The sequence below is a fragment of the Jaculus jaculus genome, chromosome 1 (assembly GCF_020740685.1).
Source record: "Jaculus jaculus isolate mJacJac1 chromosome 1, mJacJac1.mat.Y.cur, whole genome shotgun sequence".
Taxonomy (NCBI): domain Eukaryota; kingdom Metazoa; phylum Chordata; class Mammalia; order Rodentia; family Dipodidae; genus Jaculus; species Jaculus jaculus.
Window position 1 is genome coordinate 69,481,159 of NC_059102.1, and position 13,720 is coordinate 69,494,878.

At 39.3% G+C, this 13,720-nt stretch overlaps 1 non-coding gene across 1 annotated transcript; it reads right to left on the bottom strand.

Annotated features, from left to right (window-relative positions):
* Positions 1 to 9,233: 9,233 nt before the first annotated feature.
* LOC123458053 lies at positions 9,234 to 9,445 on the bottom strand. Its single transcript, XR_006635371.1, has one exon. It is a non-coding gene; the product is annotated as a small nucleolar RNA U3 (small nucleolar RNA).
* Positions 9,446 to 13,720: the final 4,275 nt, after the last annotated feature.

Consider the following 13,720-nt stretch of genomic DNA (forward strand, 5'->3'; position numbering starts at 1 on the left):
TACCCCTGTCTTGAATGTCTAGCCACTTGGCTGCTATATTGTAATTAGTCACAACATTTAGCTCCTCCTTCTTTGGCAGTAGAATATTTTATTGGTCTGTGCTCAACCCTGCTCTGCTTCTGGGGATGTTGGAAGAGAAAGGCAAGCAGAGACTATGGTTTGCCTTTGATGAAACAGTCACTCATGGTGGATGCTCTGGAAAAATGGTTGAGAGCTGTAAGGAAAATTAATTCAATCAGCCAAATTCAAGTCCTGAATTTCCACTGTGGTGAAGGTGAGTGCAAGCTGCCCAACCTCACCATAGCAGGATTGGTGGTTCTGTTGAGTGATTCCCAGGGTGATAATAACACATAAGGTTGTTTTTGGCCTTTCTTCAGAGTGAAGATTCCTTATAGGTACCATCTTATTAACTCCCTGACCACACCTGCATTGTGGAGAAAAGCATTGTAAATATTCTTACAGGTAGGTACTTGAGCCTGTTTCACTGCCTGGGGCAGGACCTCACCTACTATGTGAATCCATTTTGGTTTTATATTAATGCCTTTTATCTTCCCTGGAGTAGAGCACCTTAATTACAATTCAGTTTGTTATTATTAACATTATTAGATTGTTACAATGATTTAGGAACCCTAATTCACCTCTGTATGAGCAAGGCTGTGTAAAGCTATAATTATATTTAATATGATAGTCTAAATCTTTCTATAAATGTATATGGATATAACTAACTTAAAATTCTTTGTTTTTCTTTCTTCTTTTTTTTTTTCTGACTTTATGCAGAAAGCCAAGAATATCTAACCTCTGTAAATTTCACCAGTTCCCAGACCTTTTGTCATGTCTTCAATGACAGTTCTCTTTAGTAGAACTGATCTAAGCTCTATCTTTAAGACTCCATAGACGAACTGTTCCTATTCCACCTTCAGGCAACACTTCAACAACAGATGTTTGTGATTAGACCCAGTCCTTCCCTGATGGGCCACATGTGCTCAGACCTACATACTCCTCCCACATGGACTTGTCCAACGGTCCCCAGTTAGGATTGTCCTCTGCCTGGTGTCAGGTGCTTATCACCTTAGAAAGAACATATTTTTGACACACAGAGAAACACACTAGTTTTTTTTCAAAGTACAGCAACATTTTAACAAAAGTCAAATATGAGATGAAGTGTTAGATCTCTTGTGGTTGCACTTTGAGTAATAGCAACAGCAGATAAAAGAGAACTTTCTGTCTATAGTCACTTGCCTTTTCTGCTGCACAGTATTAGTAGAAGTACCAAGACTTGTTAACAGAAATCTCACTTTCTACCTTCAACTCAAATTGACAAAACACCTCAAGAACCTTATTCAACTTTTCCTTTGGGTATACTTTCCTCATCTCCATTATCAAAGCCATCACTGTAACAGTGGATCAACATAATTTATTCATATTTATCTCTGACTTACACTACAAGGAAACACAGTCCAAGGGATCTGATCAATGATGTCACAATGCTTTGTGAGTCAATGATAAAACCTGACATGGATGAGCATAGGGGCATTCTTATATGCTGTGGATAGTGAGACTTTAAATGTGAAAACTAGATCTAACAATGTTTCCTAGAAGAAAAGTCTTCCAAGGGTTAAGATGATACCACAGATTGCCAAGCAGAGCAAAGGAAAGAAGATCTTGATGTTATCATCAGTCACTGAATGAAACCAACTTGGGGTTTGTTCTTCTCCACTAGTGAGCCTATCACTTCAAACTTATGAGTGTGTGTATTTCTTTACAGTTTCAACCAGACTGAACATACTTTCTTCTCAAAGCTCCCTGAATTTTAAGAATATAAATAGATATATAAATATATTACACAGGCTTAAGGAATAATACAGGTCTATAGATATTAATCTGAACATAACCAAGATAAGTTTATATTTTTTTTCTCAAAAACAAAACACAGAACATTATGTCTATTATTCCACTTGTGCTTGTAAGTCACTTAGGCTATGCCACAAGAGGACCTATCCACCTCAGGATTCATGGTGGAAAGAGAGTGGGGAAGGATTTATAGAAACAATAGCATTTTAGCACACCAAGGAAAATATAGTCCCTTATATTGTCCTGTAGCAAAGAATTGTGTGCTGATTCTGGAGAAGCTAACAGGGCTAAGGGCTGAGCAGAAGCTCCATAATGACAAGTTCGTTGGTCTTCCTTAGATACTTGAATTTTAATTTTTCAATGTCTACAAGTCTCTTGTTGAAGCTGAAAGTTTTATTAATTTCTTAGAATAAAATAAGTTAAGTAAAAAGTATAATGTAGAATATAAACTATAATAGAATAATGTTTAGGTAATCATCACACAATTTTCAAATATTACTTTATTTTTCTAGAGAATTTGTCTTTTATTATTTCTTTTGGTGTCACTATGGATTGAACTCATAGCCTAGTATGTATGCTATGTAAGAATTCTACTGTTGAGCTATATCCCCAGATCTAAGCTACAGCATATTGTTTTAAAGAAATATTACAAACATTTCACAAAACTTCTGTGTATCTTTCTTTATTTAAGTTTCCCTCTATCTGCAAAGAAAAATGTATCTATATAGACAAATACTACTTTGGGGTCAAGATAAAACATGCATATATGTTATAGTTTCTAGTTGTTAAACTTTAGTTTACCCTGTTGACATAAACAGCGGGTAAAATGTAAAAATCACAATTTACATAATAAACCATGGTCAGGATGAAGTTCTTGCTATCTCAGCTATATTCTCAAAGCAGTGATGCTCTTCAGAATCAAAAGATGTGTGTCCGTTTTGACCCCAGCCTCATAAGTAAATGAAATGAGGACATATAGAAATATTTGTTAAATGAAGACTGAGGAGAGTAATCATGAAGATAATTTATTTCTAACTCATGAAAATTCATCAAAAATTCTTAGCTTCAGGTCAGCTTTATTACATTATTTAGGTACAGTGATGTGTGTTTGAGTATGTTTATGAATGTGCACTCTATGATGTATTTTTCCACAATTAAAAAATACAGTGGTTTCATTGGCTTATAAGAGATGACACAAATCCAGGGTATTCTTAGGTGAAAATAGCCCCATTATATACACCACTGTAATGAGTAGTTTGAATGATATTCAGAAAGGTACCTACTTTTACATAAGTACAAGACGTTTACCAGGCTCTCTGCACACACCACAAAGATGACAGCAAAGACAGCATCCTTTCCAACTGACTTACATGTGTACCATGTGCTTTACTCCAAACTGCTTAGTTATGAGCTCTAACAAAAGAAATGTTAATGGGCACCAAGCATAAATGTAATGGGCACTTCACATAGTTAAGAGGATGTTAAGCAGCTTTAAAAACTTAAAGAAATATGCCTTAGAACAACAGGTAAGGATGTTGATTTTCTAGTTCAAGTTTTTTTTTAAGTTCTTATATGTTTTGAGTACTATCACACACTTGCCTTTCAAACATATAAACCCACACTAAAGCCATGTTTAAAAATCTTAAGAGTAAATGCAGTATGTATTCTCAGTTAGATCTCGGGACTTTTTATACATCTTGGTAATTTATTTCTAATAATATTTTGAAGTTCTCTCTCAATAGATAATTATATTATTTGGTAGTTACTAATGGAACTCATTCTACTAAGTTTGAAAATTTAAAACTCAAAACTATTCTTCTAATTTTCTACCAATTAAAGAAATAACTAGGATTTCAACATGTCTTTAAAAAATCTTTATCATGAAGAAAACAAAACAAGGATGATGTGACAGCCTTTTTCACTTGTTTCAGCTGACAGTCACCTACTATCTTTATCCAAATATACATCCCATCCAGCATACTGAGATCATAAGTTTCCATCACTCACTAGCAATCACAGAATTCATGGTCTATTATTGCTAAAACCACACACAACTGTTGGGACTTAAATAAGTCACTATATTGTTGTACTCATTTACAAGTGGGAAAAGATAACTTGTCATTTTAAGGATTTGTTCAAAAGGTGTATGCAAACTGTCTGTCGTCCAATAGGACTATTTTTACTACCTTCTAAACATCCTTGAAATTTATGACCTGACAAATCCATTAATTCTGTTTGATATTGCTTAGTGGTAGAGTGCTTGCCTAGCATACACAAAGCCCAGGACCCATTCCCAGCAGCATGCACACAAGCATTCACATTCATGCAACTGCATACAAACATTCAAGATGATAGGTGCATTTAGGTGCAACATCTATTACCCAGGAAAATCATAAGGATGCACTCTTTACCTTAACATAGTTTATTTTTAATATATAGTAAAAAAAATACAGTAAAACTGTTACTAAGTTAGTATGGACACACCATAGGTTAAGCACTTGGAAGCTTTCAAATTGTCTTTTCCCATGCACAGCCTTACATACTGGTAAAAAGTGCAACAAGCATCTGGTTGTGTTCTGTATGCACACAATAGAGTACTGGGGAGCTCCCCAGGAACTATTCTATGAAGATTAGCACCAATGGTTGAGTTTCCTTAAAAAATGATCATAGAATATCCAATTCCCAATACATTAAAAGTTCTCATAACTGGGCTGGAGAGATGGCTTAGCGGTTAAGCGCTTGCCTGTGAAGCCTAAGGACCCCGGTTCGAGGCTCGGTTCCCCAGGTCCCACGTTAGCCAGATGCACAAGGGGGCGCACGCGTCTGGAGTTCGTTTGCAGTGGCTGGAAGCCCTAGCGTGCCCATTCTCTCTCTCTCCCTCTATCTGTCTTTCTCTCTATGTCTGTCGCTCTCAAATAACTAAATAGAAAATGAACAAAACATACTTTAAAAAAAAGTTCTCATAACTATTCACTAGTGCTCCAACTTCACAGCAAGGATATTATCTCTCTTTACTCTGTTACATACATTTTGAAAATGCACATATGAAATCTGACTCTTTCTTTCTTCTTTTTGTTTCCTTCTTTTCTTCTTCACCCTCTTTTTTGACCCATTACGAGCATAGACTGCATTTAACATCTCAGAGGCTAGATATCCCATCATTGCCCTTAGTTTGTGAACCATTATTACTCCTAGGGGCTATCTCTTTGATTACTTACACCAGAAAAGAAGTGCTATTACAATCAAAGATAAGAACTAAGACGTTAAATCAAACACCATGTCCTGATCTGATGGACATTCATGCTACTGTCAGCATTGGTATACACATTGTCAAGGTTATTAATTTTTACCAGGGATCTTGACTTTTGAAAAATCAACTGATAAAGGAAAAAATAACAACTATAACATTTCTAAGCTTAGATTTCTTAGTACTAAGACATGAAATCTAAGAAAGATAAAATGCTTCTTTAGCAACAAAACCCAATAATTTTGAAGTACATGTGTATACCATGTTCCTTATAATGAAGAAAGCAAAGCAATTACCAAGCCTCATATCCCAACACTGGTTTTAGCCATTTCATTTAATGCTGTCAAGATCTTCATGGACAATTTAGCAACTTTCTCATGTGACATAGATGACAGATAGATAGATGGTATTTCCATTAGAGATAAGAAATGGAATTAAGAAATCAACTTTTGATGGTTTAGTGGTTAAGATGCTTGCCTGCAAAACTGAAAGACCCATGTTAGATCCCCTGGTACCAAGGTAACCCAGATGCACAAGGTGGTGCATGCATCTGGAGTTCATTTGCAGTATCTAGAGACCTTGGAACATTGTCTCTCTCTTTCCCTTCTCTCTCTCTCCCTTTCCCTCTCTCTTTCATATAAATAAGTAAATAAAATATTTTTAAAAATCACCCGTTAAGCTCTCTCTCCCCTTCTTCCTCTCCATCTCTCTCATAAATAAATAAATAAAATAATTTTTAAATTTTGTTTATTTACTTATTTGAGAATGAGAGAGAGAGAGAAAGAGACAGAGAGAGAATGGGCATGCCAGGGCCTCCGGTCACTGCAAACGAACTCCAGATGTGTGCACCCCCTTGTGCATCTGGCTAACAGGGTCCTGGGGAATCAAGCCTCGAACCAGCCAAAAATAATTTTTTATTACTTATATACATTGTGTGTATACAGCCATGTTGATACAATTGTTAGCCTATTCCCTGTTTATCTTCCCCCCTCTGAAGGGACCTTCCTCATTGAGGAATGTGGGTTGTGCATTGTGGAGTGAGCCGTCAGTTATGGGGAGGAGGCAATATCTTTGCATAAGGTCTCAACATATGGCTCTTTCCACTCACTCTTCAGCAAATTTACCTGAGCCATGCTGGATTCATATTAGGTCTACTTCAGGAATGAGGTCTTGGGAGCCTCTATATCTCTGGATATCTGGATTGGTAGGAGTTGAGTGTTCTCTGTGTCTGTCTCCTTCACTATTGTCCTAGTACCAGGTTCACAAAGAAAACAGCACTCTTGCTCATTTCCTCAATTACTCTATGGTATCAGCTGAGGACTTGGTGAAGTGTGATGGGCTGATTATTTCCTCAGGTTGTGTCCATCTGAAAAAGAGAAACCAATTCCCCAACAGAAAGTGAAGTCAGCACCAAATGAATGGGATAACCATTATTATTTTAGAGAGAATTTAATAGGTGTAGGCCATCTTGTAGCCCAAAATTGGCAGGAGCTTGGTAATGAAGAGTAGCCTTATTTTTTGGATATGGTTCTGCCTTGTTTTCCAGATCCAGCTATGGGTTCCATTCTACTGAGCAGGTGCATTAGCCAAATCAAGAGCAGTTGGGTACCCGCCATGGCTGCATGTCACTATTGGACTTGTGTGAGCATCACATCAGGTTTTTTCCTGCTGAGTAGCTGATACCATGAGTTGCTTAGACAGATGTCGGTCATTTTCCTACAGTTGCTCATCTAGCACCTCCTGGTATTAGATGAGTTAACTCTCTGGGGACTGACTCTCTTCCAGAATCCAGTCAGGTCACTCCATGTTCTGTACCAATAGCATATGGTATCTTTGGCAGTAGGGTCTTATCATTAACCTTTGGTGGGTAATCAAGTACTCTCACAGAAATTTTTCTTCTTTTGGGAAACCTTGTAGGTTTCTCTGATCAAAAGCTCATTGTAGATGATAGCCACATGCTGGTACTGGGAGTTACAGGCCAACACCAAGGGGAAAAAAGGGAAGAAAAAGAAGGTAGTGATATAAAAGAGAAAATGAGAAAAGGGAGACAGAGAGAGATAAAGAGAAGATTAATGTTAGCCTTTATCATACCCTCTCCAGGACCCTGTTATTCAGGTGCTCCCTCTAAGGACCTTTAAGTCTGTCTTTTAGGATATAGAAATTTATGGTACCATTGCCATTTAGTTCCAGTTTTGTTACCCTTCCCCACACCCTTACCATCCCTATTGTCTGCTCCTTGAGATACTTATTAGGTATGTGAACATCTTGGGAAGATTCAGCTTAGGAGCTACAGATGAGTGAGACCATGCAGCAATTATCTTTCTGTGATTGGGTGAGTTCACTAAGAATGATCTGTTCCAAGTTTGACCATTTTGTTTTTTCAGATTTCATTGTGTCATTTTTCCTTACTGCTGTGCAGAATTCCATCATGGAGATATACCACATCTTGGTGTGGTGGTTTGAATAGATGGCCTCCAATATATTCTATTCTTTATTGTTTGTAGTTTGCATCTGTAGCCACCTGGCTGGAGGCAAAGTCACTGGGTGGATGTTAAGGTGTGGTGGTGGGTTTCAGATTTCAATCTAAAGATATGCAAAGTGTGCCTAGCTGGAGTTCCTGAAGTGTGCTGTGGCTTTTGACCTTTAGGCTGGTACTTCTCTCTCTCTGCTTGGTCCTGTGAAGGCAGGCCAGCTTCTTCTGCCATTTATGGAACTACCCCTGGATCTGTAGGCTTCAATAAATATCCCTTCCTCCATAACTGCGTCTGGTCTGAAAGTTCATCTCAGTGAACCTGAAGCTGTCTGCTACACTTGGTTATCTAATGATGGACATTGGGGTTGATTCAAGATCTTAGTTGTTATGAATTGAGCAATAAAAGTAGTTGAGAAAATCTCTCTTAAATGAGACATGGAGCTTTTGGACTAAATGCCCAGTAAGGGAATAACTGGGTCTGTTGGTAACTCTATAGCCAACCTTTTTAGGAGCTGCTTTCCATAGTGGTTGTACCATCTTACATTCCCATCATCAATGAATGAGGGTTCCTATTTCTCCACATCCTCACCAGAATTTGTTTTCATTTGATTGTTAATGTTTGATATCCTTACTAAAGTAAGGTGGAATCTCAATCTCATCGTTGTAATTTGCATTTCCCTGATGATTAGGGCTGATGAACATCTTCTTAAGAGTGTGGTGAGTGGGACAGTGTTAGGACATGAAAGTCCCCTTGAGGAGGGTTAGCCTGCTGGCCTGGGTCCATGCACAGGGGTGGGGGCAGTGGCAAGTGGAAAGGCATTTGTGTGTGGAGGTCTATGATGGCAGGAATGCCTAGGGTGGTGGGGGAACCCTAGCCTGCTAGCCTAAGTCCACAGCAGCAAGTGGGACAGCATTCGCACATGGAGCTATGCTAGCCTGCTGGTCTGGGTCCACTTAGCCTGCAGTTAGTGTAGCAGAAAATGGCCTGGGACTGCTGCTGGGACAGCTGCTTGCGGGGATTGAGGGACTTGTGGGCTACCGGAGAGCATGAGAATCAAGAGATTACCTGCATTGCTCCTTCGTGCCCTCCCACTGGAGGGCTACTAGAATCTGCACACCCCTAACAAACGCAATGAATCCTAGAGGTCTTGCCTTTCCTTCCCCTGGAGGTGAGGCAAGGTTATATGGACTCCATCTTGACTGAAATTCCCCAAATAAAATAATTTTTAAAATCATCTTTTAAGGCCAACTATGAAGAGATTCCATATATATTGCATACCACACCCATCAAGAATCAGGAGGTAACAATGTAAGGCAGAGATTTAAATGGACTAGAAGCTAAACACAGCTTCAAAAATCTTTACTATTTCCAATAGAAGAACATTACTTTTTCAGAAGTTGTCATTCATCACTTTACTTCTGTCTTTTATTGTTGTTGTTCAAAATCTGGCCTTATTTATAAATAGTGGGGCACAATTAAATTCAAACTTTTCCAAGGAAATAATTTATTCAGATGCTCTTTCCTTTTGTGAATGGTGAAGACAAGTGACCTGGGGACAAGCTGCAGGGCAGCACACTGAAGACCAGAAGCACCCTCCCTGCCCACGGTGTCTGAGGGCTTCCTGTTTCTCAGCATTGTCTTTTTTCTTTTCTTTTTCTTTTCCCACTAAGACTGTATCCTCTCCCTCCAGCTACCCCAAGGAGAGCAGGAAGCATTATCAAGGGCAAGTGGCAGCTGCAGCAACACAAAACCAAGAACCGGCTTTATGATCAGGAGAGAATGCATACCTCCTCCTGGTGGATTCTGGTACTCTATACAGTCAGAGAAAAATCTCTAGTAATGAACTATAGAAATGACCCCTGAGCCAGGTGTGGTGGCGCACGCCTTTAATCCCAGCACTCGGGAGGCAGAGGTAGGAGGATTGCCATGTGTTCAAGGCCACCCTGAGATGACAGAGTTAATTCCAGGTCAGCCTGGACCAGAGTGAGACCCTACCTTGAAAAACCAAAAAAAAAAAAAAAAAAAAAGACCCCTTAAAGTGCAGTCTTCACTATTCCTTTTTACAAATTCCCCTTTCAGCCCATATCTGAGATTCTGGTTTTCCATCCTAAGGTGTTCTCCTGTTTCACTCACTCCCACTCTTCCCAGAGGCATTCCCATGCCTTCAGTGTTGTGCCCAACAGTGCTGCTCATGCCCAAGTGCTATCACACTGCCTCAGATTGATTTCCTGTCCTGTATCTCTATAGGGCTCTGAAAGACTCATTTCCCACTAAGTTTCCTCCTCACATGCTGTGCTGATTTGATTCAGGTGTCCCCCATAAACTTAGGTGTTCTGAAGCTAGGTTCCTACCTGATGGAGATTTGGGAAATAATGCCCCCTGGAGGCAGTGTATTATTGGGGGTAGACTTATGGGTGTTATAGCCAGTTTCCCCTTGCCAGTGTTTGGCACACTCTCCTGTTGCTATGGTCCACCTTATGTTGGCCAGGGGTGATGTCCACTCTATGCTCATGCCATCATTTTCCCCTGCCATCATGGAGCTTCCCCTCAAGCCTGTAAGCCAAAATAAACCTCTATTTTCCTCTCAAGCTGCTTTTGGTTGGGTGATTTCTACCAGCAATGTGAACCTGACTGCAACACATGTCTTTTAGCCAAGTTCCTCTTCCTGCATCACCATCTTCCCAGATGTCCAAGACAAAAGCTCAGAAAGGTCTGTTTCTTCCTCCTTTCTTCTAGTCTTTATAGAATTTACTTCTCCATATCCCAAGATTGGCTTTAGGAAAAAAATACTTTGATGACCATTCGTCCATCAATTCTTACTGCTTTACCCCAATTTTCATTCTTCCCATCTCTATCTAAAATGATTGCTGACCACCTATGCAGTCTCTAATAATATCTCTACAAATGCATCTCTTGAAAAACACTGTTATTCAGGGTATGTGCTCCTCTCATCCTATCTCAGTTTTATCCAGGAAAATGAAGAGAATTATATGCATGTTTTCCCCTCTTTCAAGCAAATATTTTCTTTACTTTACTCCTTTCCATGTTAATCTTATTGTCAGGGTTTGTATCAACAACCTTCCACAAATATCATCAAGGTAGGAGGCCCTGGCAGAGGAGCCTCTAGAGCCAGGGCTCCAGGCTGTGGCAATGTCACCCTCTTGGGTCTTGGCAGCCTGCTGCACTGACTCAGCCATGTTCCTATTGAAATGAATGCACCATGTTTTAAAAAGGCTTTTTTTTCTGACTTGGTGGAGATGTATGTTATCTAAACTTTACTACAATCCCAAAGAAGGCTAATGGGACAAATAATTGCATCCAAACCAGTGATAACACAAAAACCATCTCCAGGTAGAATAATGTCAGGGTGTCTGTATAACAGCAGACGCTCAGGGTGCCATCTTGTTCTTCAGTCCTCACATGACTGGGGGCAGAAGGAGGGGTAGTTTTGTAGATACACACAGACCCCTACCTTTCCTTCTGCCTTTTGTTTCTCCAGGTGGAGCCTTGTAATAATTTTAATGTAACTGGGCTTATAAACTCATAGGAATTTTAATTCAGTTCTTTTTTTATAAGTTTTAGATAGCTAGACAGTAGGAATCTAAGCTAAAATTTTCAGCAAATAACTCCTAGATTGTTATTTCTGAAGGAAATCTTATTGATATCCATATTGTACTCATTATTAAAATATATATCTGTCTTTGAGAAGAGCAAGGGCTATTCTTTGGGTCACATGATGAGTGAAAATAGTCAATACTGACATGATACTTGAGCCAGCCTTATATTACTTGTCATTGTCTTTTCTAAATGTTCATGTAACTCTGACAAGCCAGATACATTGGTTTACATGGAACACATAGTAATTAATTGGGTATGTACGAGCATTAGAGTCAGACCAACATGATTCAAGTGCTATATGCTCTTTATTAAGTTAGTTTAATTTGAGGCTTCAGTTCCCCATATGTAAAATGGGTATAAAATTAGATAATGGTCTTGTTATAAGAATAAGACAATGTGTAAATATAAAGTTTTAGCGTTGTTTATAGCTTAGATTTTTTAACCTAAAAAGTTGAACAGTAACTGTGAATATGATATAACAGATTCACTAGCTTTATATAAACTCTAAATAAATTGCTCTTGGAATTAAGAATCATCCATTAAAAGATACAAGCACATTAGTTTCCCTTTCCTCTCTTCAGAGTCTAAATGGGTACTATTGTCATCATCTCTGTGTTTCTGGGATGAACTTACAAACCATCCAGAGTTTAATGAAGAAAGGGGTTTATCTGAAGCTTGGAGATCCAGGGGAAGTTCCATTAATGGGAGAAGAAGCTGGCCTCCTTTCACAGATCCAAGCATAGAGACACCACCACAAGCAAGCAGGAACCTCTGTAGCTGTACTTCTAGAGCTCACTCTGCATCCTAAAGTTAGAATTGAGATGTGCACCCAGTAATACCATAGGGCTGGACCCCAGGATATGCCCCCAGAAATACCTCCTCCAGCCTGACAGTTGGAGACAAGCTTTATAATAAAAAAGTATCTGAGTTCTATTGGGGAATATACATTTAAACTACCACATTCTGCCCCTGGCTCCTAGAAGACTGATAACCATCTCAAATCATAAACTGTACAACTTCAAAGGTCCAGATAATATTTAACAACTTAAGATAGTTCCAAAGTCCCAAGTCTCATCTGAGATCTAAGACTGTCTCTTAACCATAAGTCCTGTAAAATCAAACAAGTTATATACTTTCAACATATAATGTCACAGAGTGAACATTTCCATTGCTATGTAGCATAACAAGGAGAGACTCAACCAATGCAAATTCAATAGCCATTAAGCAAACATCAACCATCTGCAGTTCAAGTCCATCATTATAACCAATGATGGACAATATCTGGATTTTCCAATTTTACTACTCCAGCAGGGCAGAGTATCCAGGAAAAGATTTCACCCAGAGCCAGCAGCCTCCATGGTAGTCTCTGCATAGCCCTGGTCTCCATTGAAGACTACAGTTCAGTTTCAGCTCCATATACTGGCCTTCCCAGCCCTTAAAGTAACAATATCCTATTTCCCATGCTTCATCTACAGAGCTTCTTGGAACCATGTGCACTTCATGACCCACTCCACTCATTTTTCATGCTTGAGAAACGAATACCAGGTGTTTGGAACACAGCCATGTTGTTAATTTAGAGAGGAAATAAATCATACCCTTAAAGAACAGTTCCCTTCCTTTCAGTTGACTCATTTCAAAAGAGTTTGCATTTGTACATTCAGTCTTTCCACTTCAGGTATCCTTTCCAATGTCTCAATGTAAAGCAGTTGAAGCCATCCTTAATCATGTGTAACAGACACTTCAGGTTTCCTGACATGAACTTCTAGACCAGGCACAGCTATGAAGGCAGGGATTTATTGAAGCTTATAGATCCAAGGGAAGTCCCATAATGGCAGAAGGAAATTATCCCCCTCTTAAAAGAGCAAGGAGAGAGAGAGAGAGGGAGAGAGAGAGAGAGAGAGAAAGAGAAAGAGAAAGAGAAAGAGAAAGAGAAAGAGAAAGAGAAAGAGAAAGAGAAAGAGAAAGAGAAAGAGAGAACATCCAAGCCAAAAGCTGTATCACACAGCACACTTCAGGAACTTCAGCTAGGCACACTTTGAATACCTTTTGATTGGAGTCTCAAACCCATCACCACACCTGAGGGCTGGAGCCTGAGATTCGCCCAGTGACACTGACTCCAGCCAGGTGGCTGCAGACCCAAGCTACAAGCTAATAAAACGCTAAATATATTGGCAGACATGTATTCAAACTACTACATCATGGTAATATCTTCTTAACAATAGCAGCTTTAGCAACTAGTCTCAGTGCCGGGAACTTACTTGAATTTTCCAACTTTAAATCACAATCTGGGCCAGAGACATTAAGGCACTTGCCTGTGAAGCCAAAAGACTCATGTTCGACTCTCCAGGACCCATTAAGCCAGGCACATAGGGATACAAGCATGCACGTTTGTACATGTGCACAAGGGGGTGTATGTTTCTGGAGTTCTATTGCAGTGTCTGGAGGCCTTGACATACCAATTCTGTCTCTTTCTCATTTTTGCACAAAAAGGGCAGTCTGTTGGGTTTGCCTCAAAAAAAAATCACAAGTC